Here is a 12792-nt window from a genome sequence, read left to right as displayed (position 1 = left end):
TATAACACTTTTCTAGATGGAACTGTAAGAGATCACAATATTACATTTATGTGTGTACTTTATGCAACAGGTCTAGGATATTCCATTTCAGGGTTAGCATTCAAACGCAACACCAAAAAAACTTCTCTGAAGATGAATGCAGTAAAGGTACTGCCAAATCATGAAACGCATGATGTCTCAAATTTGGTGTAGGCTGGATGACAGGTCTCTTACTCCTGACCACCATGCATTACACATTACTTTCCTGCACTCAGAATAAACATCAAAAAACTAAGGTGGGAGTGCTACTCGTAACTGCTATTACAGCAGCAAATATGTAATCAGCCATAGAGTCATACAGCACCAAAATAGGCCCTTCAGTCCAACCAGTCCATGCCAAACATAATCCAAAACTGAACTCGTCCCACCCGCCTGCTCCTGACCTATATCCCTCCAAACCTTTCCTCTTCATGTACTTACCCGAGTGTCTTTTAAACATGGTAACTGAGCTCTCATCCACCACTTCCTCAGGAAGTTCTTTCCACACACAAACCACCCTCTGTAAAAAAATTGCCCCTTCTGTTTTTGTTTAAATTGTTTTCCTCTCACCTTAAAAATATGTCCCCCCATAGATTTGAAATACCCCAACATAGGGAAAAAATGCCACAATTAACACCAATTTTACCCCTCGTGATTTTATAAACCTCTATAAGGTCACCTCTCAACCTTCTATGCTGCAGTGAAAAAAGCCCCAGCCTATTTAGCCTTTCTTCATAACTCAAACATTCCATACCCAACAACATCCTGGTAAATGTTTTCTAAATTCTCTCTAGTTTAATAATATGCTTCCTATAACAGGGCGACCAGAACTGGACACGGTACTCCAGAACAGGTCTCACCAATGTACTGTACAACCTAAACTTGATTTCCCAACTCCTACACTCAAAGGACTGGGCAACAGAGGCGAGTAAATGCGAGTAAAGTAATTCTAAGACTTCGTCCTAGTGCTAGACTCTGCCATGAGGGGAACATCTCTCAGCATTCACCACATCAAGTTTCTTAAGAATCCTGTAGACTTCAATGAGATCACCTCTCATTCTTCTAAATCTCCAGTGAGTAGAGTACCATCCTGTTTACCCTTTGTTCATCAGAAAATCTCTTCATACCAGGGATAGCCTAGTGAATCTTCTCTGTACCACCTCCAACGAAGTATCTTTCCTTAAACAAGGGGTCCAAAACTGCTCACAGTACTCCATATGTGGTCTCACTAGGACCTTGTACAGTTTCAATAAGACTTCCATACTCTTGTATTCCAACCTCCTTGAAATAAGGGGGAAAATTCTTCATTTAAATACTGTTCTGTTCCCCTTTCAAATGAACTTCACATGTTGGCAGTTTATAAGCTGATTCCAAATCCAAAACTTCCTCCTGCCCTCATAACTAATATTAATACGTGTGCTTTCCAGCATAGATTATTGATGAGGTATTAAAATCTAATTGGTTAGGAGGGCATAATAAAGGCCACAAATTTCTTTTTGTTTCATTGCTGTCCCAGCAGAGATCAGCTAATATATCACAAATCATTTTTCTTAAGAAATGCAAGGTCCAAGTCAGAAGTTTTAACACAAGATTTGTATCCAATATTTGTTCTAATTATGAACTCAATGTCACAAAAATATTTAATGTACTAATGGGTTATTTCCAATTAGTTCCCAAATCTTTATAATAACTAATGCCTGTTATGCTTTTATTCTCATCAAAGAAGGCTTTTTCTGTAGTATCAGCTGTCAGATAGTGACTTGCAATTAGAGTTGACAGTCCTGTCCATCACATTATTCATGCTCTCTTATTGACCCCACCTCAGATGTTTTCAGCTGTTGGCAGAAAACCTTTCCTGATCTGGGAGGTCCTTTCCCAAAATCCAGTATGATCTTACACTGCATAGATGAGATAAATAAGAGCATTCTTGGGTATATTTTAAGAATTTGAAGTAACTATTGAAGTGAATATTCATGGTTCAACGTATGAGAAAACAGGTGATGCCCAGAGCTCAATCTTTAAACAGAGAAAAAATGAGATGAGCATGTGAAGATTGGATTTTGAAGGAATTGAGCAGAATAGTTAAATAGCAATCAGACTGTAATGGATTTAACATGCTTTTATGTTGGGTCATATGTGCCCCAGATGTTCCAGTTTAGTCTAATTTGAGTCAAACAAGTTTTAACAAAACTGAACTCAGTCATGTACAGAACAAAAAGCTAGCAGCAGCAGTAATAATTGTAACAGTCTTCAAAAAAGTGGTGTGGCTGCTAAGGATGACAAAATATAATGTACTATATAAACATCTGCTATTGATCAGAAACTCTTTTCTTTGTTTATTTTCTACATGCATAATACTTGATAGGGGCTACCCTTTTGAGGTGAGAAGGCATTTACACCTTGGTTTATCACCATATTTCTCCCCTTGTTTTCATGTAACTACAGCCACCAGTGACCTATTCCTAAGTCTCCAGCAAGACCTTGAAACTCACCCTATAGTCCTTCCTGATTTTGTTGTCCCTTCCATTTACAGCAACTGTCGCGAGTCAGATCAGGAACTCAATGGCATCACAACTTTCTGCACATTTCTTAATGTGGCACATTATCAACGAGATCAAAAATGTTGGTAGAATTGTAAATATGCTATTTATAAAGCAGCAATCACAGAAAGATTTGTAAAATTGTAGTTGCATGTGTGCATCTCAGCCTTTGCAGGTTATGATGTTGTCTAAACCACGCACAATCGCTCAGTTAAACCAATATTACTGACTTCAATAACTATTGTAAAAATAGCTGTAACATTTTAAGTATTATCCTGCAGAATTGTCAACTTGTAATATTTCTGATGATATCTAAACGGGATGATGGTTAGAACAGTCTAAATGGTTTTCTAACAATCTCATTTATGTGGATATTGAATGAAACATTGGGGAAAACACGACGGCCCATCAGTCATAAGCTTGACCTTCATTAGTTGTAAGCTTCATCAAGGATGACTTTTATTCAATATACTTAGCAGTGGTATTGAGAGACCAGATGAGGAACATCAGATTCAAATTGGTAACTTTATCAGCCTTGAGAGATCATTGAATTGTCTTTGTGCTTTCTTCCTCCATGTCTGATTCAATATGGAGCAGTCAGAAATACACAAAGGTTCTAAAATGATAGAATTAATTCCTTATGTCTATAAACCAAAATAAGTTGAAATATAAACGGAAAATGCTGGATATACCCAGCAGGTTCGGCAGCATCTATGGAGAGAGAAGCTAAGTTAACATTTCAGGGTCATTGGTGGTAATTTAAAAAACATAAATTCCTCATGATTAAGTCAAGGTAACAGTTTTACTGACCTCATTAGCAAATTGTCTTTGCTACTTGAAAGGGATACTTTGAATCAAAACTTTTAAATAAAATGTATGTACATACATTGGAAAAGAAAGTTCAAAGGAACGAAAGGCACAAAAAGTCTGCTATTGATGTGCAACAAGCTGTAATTTTAACTGGCAAGCTGTTGCATCTGGTGCCTGGACAGACAGCTGCTCATGTCACATTAGCAGTGTGTCTTGGACAGCAGATTTTTGTGTTGTAAATCATAGTCGAGTTGGCAGTATTATACACTGGAATACTTTGATCTGGTATCCACATTCAACAAGGAATGTCAATGCCAAGGGATTTTATTTTCCCAGACCACAGTTATGTCTTCAGAAAATAAGCTGCATATTTAGCCATCATTTCTCAATACCAAACTTAAAGAACTGCGCTGAAATTCATGAGGAAAAAATATCATATTTCATTTGTATAAGCTGCTAATGAATATAGAGCTTAATTCACTTATTGCGTTTTACCAGAAGAAAATACAAACACATAGCACTAAATATTGCATGCTGGTGAAATAAGACAACTGATAGAATGACTGAAAAGCAATTATTTTTAAAATTACAATTAATACCTGACTTGCGTTCTACCATAGAGGCAAAAATGTAAACCTTTTCCTTGCATTTGTATAGGGTCAGGAAAACAAATATTTAAATAATAAACAGGTGAGCGACTTTTCATCTCACTGATATTATAGGATCAGTAAATCCGAGACATTCCAACAATAATACAATAACACATACAAGTACACCACAGTACAGTAGTACTTAACTTGAAGAAAATGCAACTTTGCCTTTCATTGTAAATCCTGATATAAAAAATAAATCAAACGTCCTAACTATTATTTAATCCAATTTCAATGAAGAGATTGCATTTCCCAACAGTTACAAAATTATAAGGAGTTAGAGGAGGAGTTGTAGCTCAGTCCATCAAACTTCCCCAATATTCAGTAACATCATTGCAAATCTAATACTAGTCTTATTTGCTCTGTCCTGTGTACCCTTAGCTTCCTTTGTGGATCAAAAATCTAACTCAGTGTTGAACATATTGAAAGCGTCAGTTTCCACAGCTTTCTAGTGAACAGAATTCCAAAGACTAACAACCCTCTGAGATAAGGAATTATTTGTTACCCTATCTCAAATAGGACAGCCCTCAATTTGAAATTCTGCCTAATTCTAGATTAGCCTTAGAGGGAAACCATCTTCTCACCATTGACTCTGATCATGTCACTTCAGAATTTTTTTATGTTTCAATTAGATCTTCAAAACGCCAATGAGTACAGAGCCAACTTGCTCAAACATTCCTGAAAGTCTCTCTAAAGTTTCTCTTGCCTGAAGTTTTACTGAAGCCCTTTCTTCCCAGGAATCAGCTTCATGACTGCCAATGAACAGTTTCCAATACATCTATATTCTTCCTTAAAAGGAAACCAAAACGTACACTAGACATGATGTATTTGCATCAATTCCCTGTACAGTTGAAGCAAAACTTTCCTAATTTTATATTTCATTCATCTTTCAATAAAGGTCCGCATCCCATTTCCTTGCCTTATTACTTGGTGTAACTGCGTGTTAATATTTTGTGACTTATGAACAAAGATAGTCAGATCCTTCAGTGTTGCAGCATTGTGCAGTCATTCCATTTAAATAATAACCAGCTTTTCTACATACACCTGTTGACAAAATGATAATTTCAAATTTAATTGTATTGTACTCCATCTGCCAAATTTTTGCCCACTCACTCAGCAATCCTCCTTTGGACATTGCTTATATTTTACTACTTTGTTTCTCTACCAATCTTTCCATCATCAGTAAATTTTGCCTCAATACAATAGCCCCTTCATCTAAACCATTAGTATAGATCATAAATAGTTGAGGCCCCAGCATCAATCCCTTTGGCACTCTACTCACTATTCCATTCTACTGACTATGACCCATTTATCCTGGCTGTCCATTTCCTGTTAGGTAGCGAATCCTCTATCCATGCTATTATATCACCTTCCCTTGTGCACTTATATTATGATATTGCCCTGGATCTCTGGCAGGGCACAAGAAATTGTATTAAAAATTTAATTTGTTTACCCATTAACAAAAAATATTGATTGCCAAAATAATTGAAATAAAAGATACTTGGGTAACTAGAAAAGTGAACGATATCACAAAAAGTAATTGTATATATTTTCTCAGAAAGAAATAATCACAAAATGAAGCTGTGAAACTATGATGTATCATAGTAGCAAAGATTGGTATTTAACATTGGATTTTGTAACAATTTTTCTGCAGAACAGCATCAAAAGTTGTATTTAATGCTCATCATTTCAGGTTATGTATTACAAATTCAAAAAAGGGGAAAAATTACTAAAGGGAATTTGTTTCTCTTAGAGACTGAAAAATTTACTTCAGAAACATTCTGATGTCACAAATGCCTTCGGTTTCCATCTGTCTCAGAAAAAAAGAATTTAGAGTACCTCAAGGGATACCTGAATTCAGTCTTTTTTTTGTTGTAAACTGTTTGGTACAAACAGAGTGCTAGACCATTTCAGACAGCAGTTGTAAGTCAACCATTTGCTGTGGGTCTGGACTCACAGTCAGGCCAGGCCAGGTGAGGGTAGCAGAGTTCCTTCCCTGAAAGATATCAGTCGGGGAGATGGATTTTTCCAACAATCTTGCAATGGTTTCGTAGTCATCAGTAGATTCGTAATTTCACCAAGTGCAATAGCAGGATTTGAACCCTTGTCTCCCAGGCATTAGTTGAGTTTCTGGCTTAACAGTCTAGCAATCATACCACTAGGTCATCACTTCCCTATTAATAACATTATGTATTCCTTTTCATTATTATCCCAATACAAGTTCTACCATAAAATCAAGTGTTATGATCCCAGCTAATGTTATTACATTAAATGCAGATCCCAGACTGAAAACTGGCTTAATAGATTTTTCTTTTGGTTCTGAAGCGGTGATCTTTCAGTGAAACAGAAACACGCAATGCTGCACATTCAGTTTTAACAATTAAATTAGTTTATTATGCAAATACCAAAATAGAATAACCCAATCTATTAACCCAGGGCACAAATTTAAAGATTTAGAGAAACCCAGTAAAACACAATTCCATTAATCTCAGAAGCATTTCTTTACAGTAGACAAACAGGAGGGTGGAAGAACACAGCAAGCCAGGCAGCACCTGGAGGAAAGGAGAAGTCAACATTTCAGGTACTACCCTTCTTCAGGGCTGGATGTGGGGGTAGGGGGAGTTGCAGACAAAAAAGGGAGAGAGGAGGATCTGAAGATGGGTGACACCTGAAATGTTGACTTCTCTTTTCCTCCAGATGCTGCCTGGCCTGCTGTCTACTTATATTCTCCTGTTTGTCTATTTTGGATTCCAGCATCTGCAGTTTTTTTATCGTATCTAATTTCTTTACAGTACCGATACCAAAGATAATTCCCTTCTTTTTCACATCTATTTGATTTAAATGTGTCTTCAATTGCTTGTTTTGAGAATCCGAGGCCCTTACTCCTTAAGTTGCAACCAAACACTTCTGCTCTGGACCTTTCAAATTAAACTTTTTATGAGAAATCTAACTCTACCGGTTCTAAACCATCTCCCTTTCTCAGAGCAACTGCTTTACACTTCCATCTTCTGCCGAGGATGCTGTAAAGTTGGCAAAGTAAAATGAAAAAGTTTTTTCTAAGCTATCAGTGTTTCCTCTAATCAAAAGAACAAATAAAATCACACTGACCTTATAAACTAAAACGCTAATGCACAACCGTGAAGTTTGTTTGCTCCTAAAAACTCTTGATGAAATCAAAATATCATTGCACACCAGATACACACACACACACACACACACACACACACAGACACACACACACAGACACACACACACAGACACACACACACAGACACACACACACAGACACACACACACAGACACACACACACAGACACACACACTTCGGACGCACAGACTGAACCGACATGCCATTAGCTCAAAACCTAAACTCTAAAGTAGGTAATATTAAAATATAAGTCGCTCATTTTTATTTGCTCTTGGGACGTTGGTATTTCTGAAAAGGCCAGCATTGACTGCTTATGCTACAATGTCCAGAGGACAGTTAGAGGTCAGTCACAGTGTTGTTGGACTGGAGTTACGTGAAGACCAGATGAGTAAGGAGGGCAGACAGCACCATCTCTAGAAGGACATTAGTGATCCAGCTACGTTTTTACAGCAATTGACAGTGTCACTGTCATCACTAGGCTGGTTTTTCTATTTTAAATCCAGATATTTTTAAGCTCAAATTTGCCAAGGTGGGATTCAAGCCAATTAGCATGGAGTTCTGGGTTACCAGTCTAGTCACATTACTACTATAACGCCACCTCCATGCACACAACTGAAATTACATAAAAATAACTTAAACTTTAAACACATAGTTTCAAAAATAAAAATGCAAAAGTATAAGCAGTAATCTTGGAAAACTTTAGTATCCAGATACAGCATAGGTAGAAAAAAAGACTTCAACATAAATAGTGTATTCACAACCATCAGACATTTAAAATATTTTACAGCTGATTAGGTACAAAAACAGAAAGTAGCCAGGAAAAGGCAGTGTTTATGCTGATTATGGGTTGGGGGGGGGGGGGGGGGTTGCAGAGAGAGGTGGAGAAAGAGAAGGAGATGTGGTGCAGATAGGAATGAAATACATTAATGCAGACAGTGCCAGGGGATGGGGATGATAAAAAGGAAAAGCAAGTGAGGGATTGTAGATAATAAACTGAGAGACAGATAAATGCTGAAAGGGTGCTAATGGTAAATCCAAAGTGTTGAAAATGCATTGGCTGTGCTGGGAGAAACTGAAAGAGAAATGGCATGGAGGGGTGGGGGAGAACAGATTTGGAGGAAGGTGTTCATGCTCTGAATTTGTAAAACTCAATTACTAAATCCTGAGGACTGCAGGTACCAAGGCATACGATGAGGTGCTGTTCCTTGAAAATGTTTTGAACTTTGCTGGAGGTAGCAGTCCTTAGACAGAAATATTGCCATGGGAATATAGTATTTAAGTGGCAGGCAACCAGAATTTTGGGGTAATTTTTACAGAAATAGCAGAGGTATTCTGCAACAGGGTCACACATTTTGTGTTTTCAATGTAGGGGCAATCACATTGTGAGCAATAGATAGAGTAAACTAAATCGAATGAAGTGCAAGCAAACTGTAGAAAAGGGATGTCTGCTTGGTGGCAGCATCCTACTAGAGGTGGCAAAGCGCTGACTTATGAATCTACCGAAGTACTTTTGGAGTTTAGTGATAATGGGAACTGCAGATGCTGGAGAATCCAAGATAACAAAGTGTGGATCTGGATGAACACAGCAGGCCAAACAGCAACTCAGGAGCACAAAAGCTGACATTTCGGGCCGAGACCCTTCACCAGATGAAAGGTCTCGGCCCGAAACGTCAGCTTTTGTGCTCCTGAGATGCTGCTTGGCCTGCTGTGTTCATCCAGCTCCACACTTTGTTATCTTTACTTTTGGAGTTTAGCTGCTTTAATAATGTTAGAAATGTTAGGAAAGACAACTTGAGCACAATAAACTCCCACAAACAGCAATGTGAATAATAACAATGCTTTTTGCTGTTAGAGAGATAAATATTGGCCAGGATGCCAGAAGTGCTTCACTGCTATTGTTTGAACTAGTGACCTGGGAGCTTTGACCGAATGGCCTAATCCTACTTCTTGTTATTACTTGTCACAGAATAAAGGGTCATTCATTTAAAACCAAGATACAGAAGAATTTATTCTCAGAGGGTAGAAAATATTGGAAGTCTTTACTCCAGGCAATTATGAAAACTAGGTCACTAAAAAGAGAGGTACAAATATGTTTTAAAATATCAGGGCATTGAGGGATATACGGAGCTCACACCAGGTCTTATTAGACGGCTGGCAGGCTTGAGGGGGCAAATGGCTTACTCCTTTTCCTATAAACTTATGTTCTTTACAATATTCCAGCAGACATTTGAACCTCATGCAAATATCTCACCTAAAGGATGGCATCTCCAACAATGCAGCACTCCTTCTGCATTGCACTAAAGTTTCAGCCTTGAATTTTGTACTCAACAGTATAAACAGCAAAGAGGGGAAAGAATTTCTGAAACGTATACAGGAGAATTATATTGCTCAGTATGTTTTCATACCCATAAGGATAGAAGCAGCACTGTATCTGGTTCTGCGGAATGGAATGGACTAATTCAAAATTATTTAATGATATAAAATATTAAAATGTAATTTGCCATAAATTGCATTGCATTAAGAATCCACAAAAAAAAGCTGCCAGTATGAAAGTAAAAGGCAACCTATCTCTATAATGCACAACTTACAACACTAGGTTCTTTATATGAAGTCTTAAAAGGGGTATCCCAAATGTTTTGAAGCATTTATTCCTGACAGTGCTGCCAAATCCCAGTAGAAAAAGGCAGCCTTGTCAAGGTGACTATGAAACTGGCACTAACACAGCTTGCAGAAAGTGTGCGCAGAAGAACATCTCCAACGTTAACAGCCTGCAACTCACATAGTACAAAGAGAGAAGGTAAGGAAGTCTAAGGGAGAAATACAAATTATACGAGAAATTGACACATATCTTTTCAAATTTAGAATTCCACATAAATAATTTATGGTTTCAAAATGCACACTCTGTAAATATAAACAGATGAGCTTTTTTTTAGAACTACTGCAACACATAGACATTTGTAATAAATTATATTCAATTTAGCTCAAAATAAATCCTCAAAATAAACTGTGTTTAATACTGCGGGCAGCTATTAATTCTTTCAATGTTCCATTCTGCTTAACGTGGGTTAATATAGGCTAATTTGACCTACATTTCTTGTTTAATGTGTTAAGGATATTCATCTGTACATAAAGCACTGAACTTTACATAGGCAACAAAATGAGGGTCTGTATTTTATGAGTTCCAGCCACTTACGTGGCCACATCTGGAGTTGCTGTTCCCTGGAAGCCCATCGCCAGGAATTGCAGCACCACCTGGATCAGTGGGCAATGCTGATGCTGCATTTGGAGCAGAAGAATGCATTAGTAGACCTCACAATCTAGTAAGTAGGGCTTCAGATCACCAGGGATAGTTAAGCAGGTCCTGGTGAGGGATACATTTAGGAGATCATTGATGTGGAGGAAGGGCTCACATGATTCATTTTGCATGTAATGCTACTGCGACCAAGGCAGTCATTGGCAGATAGTCCTTTCACGGGGCAAAGTGGACTTCCAAATAACATTCTCCCCCTACCGTCATTCACCTCAGAGCCCTAATGGTATCCACCAGGGCTCTGGGCAATCTCTCCACACAGGAGGGGCACTGGTAGGATGCCAGTACCCACAAGGAGGCCAATAATTGTCTAAAGTTGCTCAATCAGCTTCCAAGAATGTGGCATTTTCATCATCTTGCCCACCTTTTGTATGACTACATACTGCCAAAAGGAAATAGATGTGTCATTCCACAATCCAAAGTTTCCACTAAAAAGGATTTCTTAGCGATCTGAAAACAAATAAATAAATCAATAAAGGCAGCAGAATATCATTGAAAATGCAGACATCAATACCTTTCAAAATCATTAAGTGCTGCCCAATTTATTTTCAAAAACCCCGAAATCTGTTTGCAAATCAGTATGTAAATAGAGGCATCAACTGAAGGAGTGTCGAAAATGCATTAATCCAAATACATTTATACCCTGCAAATGTGGATTAATTACAAAAATCAGGAACGTCACTCATTGTGATTCATTCTTTGAGATATTATTCTAATCTACACCTGAAAAGAACTCATTTTGATATAAAACAAGCATCTAAAATTATTTTTGGAGAAAACAAATTAAAGATTGGATCATCTGCAAAGTTACAAAATGTATTAGATGTCATGTTTGAACTCTGATCTATACCAAGTCATTTTGATCTGTACCAGGATCAGTCCGGTACGCTGCAGCATGTCTGGACTTAAACTACCCGAGCCTTTCCTCCTGTTTGCTAACACGTGTGTAAATGTGTAAGCATTTAGTGAGGGCAGGTTTAGACATGCGCGCAATGCCTTACATAAAATTGTTTGCCAAATACAGTTTAGGAGTACCGACTAGTTAAAGAAGCTTTATTTTATAAATGCAAGTACCTATTAGATACACTAGCCTACAGATAGAAAACCCTAAAGTTAAACTGTTAAAATATATTTTCCAATCTTAACAGGTTATACTTTTATGCTGTACAGAATGATCCCTCAGCAAAATAAAGCTATTTATCTAATCACTGTGCTTATGATCACTGAATCCCGATCTTTTAGCACACCAGAGGAAAGACAGCTTTTAATTTTCTGAAGAACCCAGTACAGAGCAGATAGTCTGTTGTTGTATCCTCCCTGGATAAGAGAGCTCACGTTTCACTGGCTGGGTGGGTTATTTAGCGTTGTGGTTGCTGATTAAAAATGGGTACACAATGTCACCAAAAAAAAGTCGCCAAAAGCTCTAAGAATATAGTTGGAAGGGGCTTCCTCTCGCCAATGAAAATTTTCGCCTAAATAGAAACAGTTGCTTCAGGGTAGACTACGAAAATGACCACCTAGCTGCATAAACATGGGGAGGCTCAACTAAACGGGAGGAATCTTCCTACATATTAATAATCATCGCGCTTTCCCGAAAAATAAATCGATGTACAGTTTAAAACAATCGCAGTCACTTCACGGTGAGAAGCACAACGCTTTTGCCAGGCAATAGTGAAGGACAGTGGTGGCCTACAGTTGAAAAGCTAGTCGTTCACTTAGCACTTGGTAAAGGGCATTGAGTGCGCCGGCTGGTGGGGAGGTGGTACTCCTAAACCACCATCAAAACCCACTCGGATCCATTTCACGGGAGCAGACGGTCAACCTTAGGTCAACCCAACTTTGACCGAGGACCCGCCTCCACGTCACTGCCATTGGTGGGAGCGCAACAGGCCGTCGCGCCTCCATTAGGTGCCCAGGCGGCCTGTCAACGTGAACGTCACAATGGTACGGACGGCGCCTTGACGGTTTGCGTTCGAAAGTTGGCCCGCCTCCAGGACCTTCTCATTGGGCACAGCGCCACCAGCAAGCAGCTTCCCATTGGTCAGGCCCACATCCATCTAGACCCGCCTTCAGCGCGGTGAAAAAGACACACAAACACCCACTCTTTGTAAAATCATCGCGGTACATAACTACCAACAGGGCGGAGGTGGGGTGAGAAAGCAAGTTAGAGGACAAAAATAAAATGAGCCCAAGTGATAGTGGGTGAAACAAAATATTCTGGGAAAGCCACCAAATCAATCCCAGCACTCTTCCCGCCACTCCACCGACTTCCACCAAAGCGGGTAACTGGATCTTCAAAATAAAGACGTCATCCCA

This window comes from Stegostoma tigrinum, chromosome 8 (genome assembly GCF_030684315.1).
Source record: "Stegostoma tigrinum isolate sSteTig4 chromosome 8, sSteTig4.hap1, whole genome shotgun sequence".
Taxonomy (NCBI): Eukaryota; Metazoa; Chordata; class Chondrichthyes; order Orectolobiformes; family Stegostomatidae; genus Stegostoma; species Stegostoma tigrinum.
Note: the sequence above shows the minus strand (reverse complement) of the source record.